This window comes from Galeopterus variegatus, unplaced genomic scaffold (assembly GCF_000696425.1).
Source record: "Galeopterus variegatus unplaced genomic scaffold, G_variegatus-3.0.2 Scaffold4407, whole genome shotgun sequence".
NCBI lineage: Eukaryota > Metazoa > Chordata > Mammalia > Dermoptera > Cynocephalidae > Galeopterus > Galeopterus variegatus.
Window position 1 is genome coordinate 52,137 of NW_007730518.1, and position 5,307 is coordinate 57,443.

Genomic DNA, 5,307 nt, shown 5'->3' on the forward strand with positions numbered 1-5,307 from the left:
CACAGTATTATTTTTGTTATGGCATACCTGTGAAAAAATTTTCTATCATGCTGCAATAAAAGCAAGATATAAATACTGAGTAATATAACAAATATATGTTAAAATCCTAAGATAATTTATGTGACATAACCTAGTAACCACGGACAAATAGTACAGGCCATAAGTTCCACCTGGGACTCAGAAGTACCCCAGGAGTTTCTTAGAATCAGGCAAATTTGTCACCCCTCCCATAAAAAGGCACAGCACACCAGCGCCTCAGGGCCCACCTGGGGACCTGAGGTATGGAGTTGGGGACCGGATGCACCCCACAACTAGGCACACCGCCAGTGCCAAGGAGCATGCCAAAAACATCACTTCCATTTGGCCCACCACAGCCACCACAATAACCATGGCTGCTGCGAGAGCAGCTACATGCCACAACCACCAAACAGATGGTCCTCCAACCACTGGAGTGCATTGATAAGGAGAGTCACCAGCAGAGATAAAGAAAAAAAGAGGATGTCTCTCTCCACAAAGCCCATTTCAGAGTGACAGAAGAAGCATCTGCTCTATGATAATATTGGGGGACCTGATCACATCTCTCAGCATTGGACAGATCATCTAGGCAACAAATCAACAGAGTAACCATTATTCTTTCAGAAGAAGAAATCTATGGCAATTGGGGGGGGGAGGGGGAGAGAATGGGGGAAGGGGAGAGGTTGGACAAGGGGCATAAAGAATAATTACGATTTGTAACAATATATATGCTAGTAATACTGATTTAATCAACATATTTCAATGTTCAATCCCAAGAATATGTATAATCGATTTTGATTCAATAAATAAAATAAATTATTAATTTTTAAAAAGGTGGAAAAAAAATCATTTATTTATTCTATTACATGAAGCAACATTCCAGATTGACTAAAGGTGGTGGAGGGTGTTTTTCCCTTTAAGAAAAACTGATATGCCTCCGGCTTTATTTTTTTTGCTCAGGATTGCTTTGGCTATTCAGGGTCTTTTGTTTTTCCATAAGAAAGGAATGATTGTTTTTTCCATTTCTGTGAAGAATGTCATTGCTATTTTGATAGGGATTGCACTGAATCTGTAAATTGCTTTAGGTAGTACAGACATTTTCATGATGTTAATTCTTCCAATCCAAAAGCATGGAATATTTTTCTTAATGATGGCAAATGCAAATTAAAATAATTTGTTCTTTACTTTGAAGGGCATGTCCCAGCATGGTCCAGCCCAGTGGACCTCTAAAATTTCACTTAATGTGGCAAGTCTCTGAATTTCTACAGTGTTTATCTCCCAGCCTTTAGAGTATATGTGCCTAGCCAAGGCCTCCAATGTACTTGCCACTTCTTGTTCATTTGGTCTGATTAATATAAGGTCGTAGATGTAGTGAACCAGCGAGAAGTTCTACAGAATGTCTGGACAGTTCAGGTCCCTTTGGACTATACTATGTCAGTAGATTGGAGACTACATAGGCAAGACTATAAATGTAAACTTTTACTCTTCCCAAGTTCACATGTTTCTGACCTTTCTTACTGATAGGAATGGAAATGAACACATTTAACAGACCAGGTAAATAACCCCATACCACATACTTGAGGCCATGTTAACCTGCTCTAGAAAAGAGTTCACATGTAGCACAGCGGCTGCAATTAGGTTTAGTACTTAGTTGATTGTATGGCAGTCCAATGTCATCCTGCAGATTTTTATAGCGGCCAGACTGATGAGTTAATAGAGATCATCGACCCTGCATCCTTAAGATCCTCAAGGGAACTCTGACCTCTGTCGTCTCCCACACCCTTTTTAAAATTTATCTTGTCTTGATGGTAAGTTTCAGAAGCTTCTTTGTAACAATATATATGCTAGTAATATTGATTTGATCAACATATCTCAATGTTGAACACCAGAAATATGTATAATCAATTTCGATTCAATTTAAGTAATATTGATTTGATCAACATATCTCAATGTTGAACCCCAGAAATATGTATAATCAATTTCGATTCAATTTTAAAAATAATAAAATAAACAAATAAATAAAAATAAAATAAAAAAAGAATCAGGCAAATTTGGAAAATACTACAGTAGTGATTGTGTAAGCCAGCAGCATCAGCATCACCTGGGAACTTGTTAGAAATGCAAATTCTCAGGCCCACTGCAAACCCGCTGAAACTGGGGGTGGGACCCAGAAATCTGTCTTAACAAGTCTTCCAGTTGATTCTGATATGCATTGACATTTGAGGATTTGCACATTGTAATACAAGTAATTTATCATGGAATCTGCTGGCATTCTTGGGCAAACAACACTTTTATAAAGGCGGATTATTAAGTGTAATAAAAACTATACACATTTAATATAGTTATTAATATGAATGCTACTTTAGGATTTAAAAATAATATGTTAAGAATTGTTCTTGTATGAAACATTAACATTTTAGAATATAGCATTCCACAGAATGTAAATTGGCTTTTGTATCTTTTGTTTGTTTTTTCATAGAACGCAAATTGGGAAATGCTGCACTGGTTTATTTCATTAGTTAAAATCCTTTTTTCTCTGTACCAACCAGCTGCCAAAATAAAATAAAATAAAATTCTTATTGAGAAAAAGAGTAAATACAGTATTTATTGGAAGAACAGGGGCTATTGTCTCACAGAATCTTAAGAAGACTTGAACAAACAAGACCCATGAAAGGAAGGAACCATGGTAGCTCCATGAACTATAGGAGCAGATCTGTGTAAGCAGCTTCCGAACCATCTGTGTCAGAATCATTCATTTTTTTAGAGTTCTACAGAATTTTACACAATGAAGTTATTTAACAATTGCACAACAATTTACATTTATGGAGCACTTTACAATTATTTGCTCATTAAATCTCATGATATTTTTGGCAAATAGGTTCATTCCATTAGTTAAATTTTATAGGAAAATTAACTGAAGCAAGGAATTGTGAAGTGATTTTCTCAAGTTCAAACTTTCAGGTTTCTGCTAAGCAAGGTCTTTACTTCAGGACTCTTGCTCCCACAACCTTGATTTGCAGCTCCAGTGTAATAGCTGCCCATTAGCTCCCTCCTCAATGTGGTACAGGTCAGGGTAGGGGGCAAACATGGCATCTGGGGATGGGTGGTAAAGGCAAAGGCTCCTGGTGGTAAATGTAGAAGTGCCAGTGATTGGTGTTGGGGTCTTGGCTGTGACATGAACCCCATCAGCGTCTCTAAGCATGCCTATATAATGTAAACATATGTTTGCAATAGAACCTAGTTTCGGATTTCAAAACAGTAAGTCTAACATTGTAGTTCTCAACCCAGGCTGCACATTGAAATACCCGTTGAGCCTTAAAAATAAAACGTCAAGACTAATTAAATCCAAATCTCCAAGACTGGAGTCTGGGTATTGGTATTTTCAAAAGCTCCCCAGTTTGGGCTGGCTGGTTAGTCCACTTGGGGACAGCATGGTGCTGGTAACACCAAGGTCATGGGTTTGGATCCCCCTACCAGCCAGCCACCAAAAAAAAAAAAAAAAAAAGTTCCTCAGTTTTTTCTAATGAGGCCAGCCAGAGTTGAGAACCACTGCTCTGCTGCTTATGGTTGGGCAGGTTGTTCACTGCACAAGGACACAACAGGACTGAAGGGGCCAGGGAGGACTGAAATTTAGTCCACAGTGCTCACCAAGCAGTGCACCCTATTTAATAGGGGTGGCATCTGTTCTGAAGAATCACCTTTTGCCTACCTCCTACAAAAAGGACCCTGAGTCATTCCCCTATTCTTGGATATGCATTGTATCATATCCTTCATATTTCATTTTCAGGTTTTTGGTTTGTTTGTTTGTTTTTTTAAAAGATGACTGGTAAGGGGATCTTAAACCTTGGCTTGGTGTTGTCAGCACCACGCTCAGCCAGTAAGCGAACCCGCCATCCCTATATGGGATCCGAACCCAGGGCCTTGGTATTATCAGCACCGCACTCTCCTGAGTGAGCCACAGGCCAGCCCTGGGGTTATTTTTATTTTTGATGGTAGGTGGCCAGTATAGGGATCTGAGCCCTTGACCTTGGTGTTCACCAGCACCATGCTCTACCAAGTGAGTTAATTGGCCAGCCCATTTTTTCAGCTTTTTCCAATGCATTCAGTAAAATTATATTTAGCATCAACTACATGTTGGGCATTTGCTATACAACTACAAATAATCATAGCTCCTGTCCTTATGATACCCACAGCCTTGTGGGAAAGACAAGTGATTAAACAGGGAGTTAAGCAGCAATGTGGGAAGTGCGCTAATGGGGGTGAGTACAGATTGCTGATGGAGGACACTGGACCTGGGGCTCAAAGAGACCTCATGGTGGAAAAGATGTAACAGTGGCCAGGTAAAATGGAGAGGGTGGCATTCAAAGCTGAGTGACAGCATTTGAAGAAGTCTGGCATTGAAAGAGACCACGAGGGCAAGCGAGTCACCTCATTTGGTTAGAGCATGGTGTTAAAAGATCAAGGTCAAGGATTTGGATCCCCATACCAGCCAGCCACCAAAAAAAAAAGAAAAGAAAAGGAAAAGACACAATGAGTTATTGTGGGAATTGACAATAGATCAGGAGCGTGGAGGGAATGGTGGGGGAGGTGGAGGTAGAGTGGTAGGTTCTACCAATCTTCCAAGGGTTGGGGTGACCATGTGCAAGCTGAATCACTGTGTCCCACTCCTCAGCCCTTCCTTCCTTCCTTCCTTCCTTCCTTCTTCTTTCCATCCTTCCTCCCCACCTTCCTTCCCTCTTCTTTCCAGGTACAGTCCTTAATTGGAGCATAAAATACCTAAACCACTTGTACTCTACTTCCAGGAATCTATAACTTCAAGCACTGGAAAGGAACCAAAAGCTTGGGAACAGGCAAAGGAACAAAGAAGCATGGGGACACACATGCCACCACTTCACTTGGTGCCACCTGGCACATCCTCACAACTGGCACCGATTCCACAGATTCCTCTTTGCTCGCGACTCTCTTTTTCTAATTGAGATAAAATTCACATAACATAAAATGAATCATTAACCATTTAAAGTGTAAAATTAAGCGGCATTTAGTATACTCAACAGTGCTGTGCAAACATCATCTCTATGTATTTTGAAGACATTTTCATCACCCCAAAAGGAAACTCCATATCCATTAAACAGTCACTCTCCATTCCACCCCTCTCCCCAGCCCCTGGCAACCTCTAGTCAGCTTTCTGTCTCTATGGACTTGCCTATTCTGAATGTTTCATATGAATGGAATCCCACCGTTTGTGGAGTATGCATAAAGCAAATGTACTTCACAGGGCCTGGTTTTCCAAAG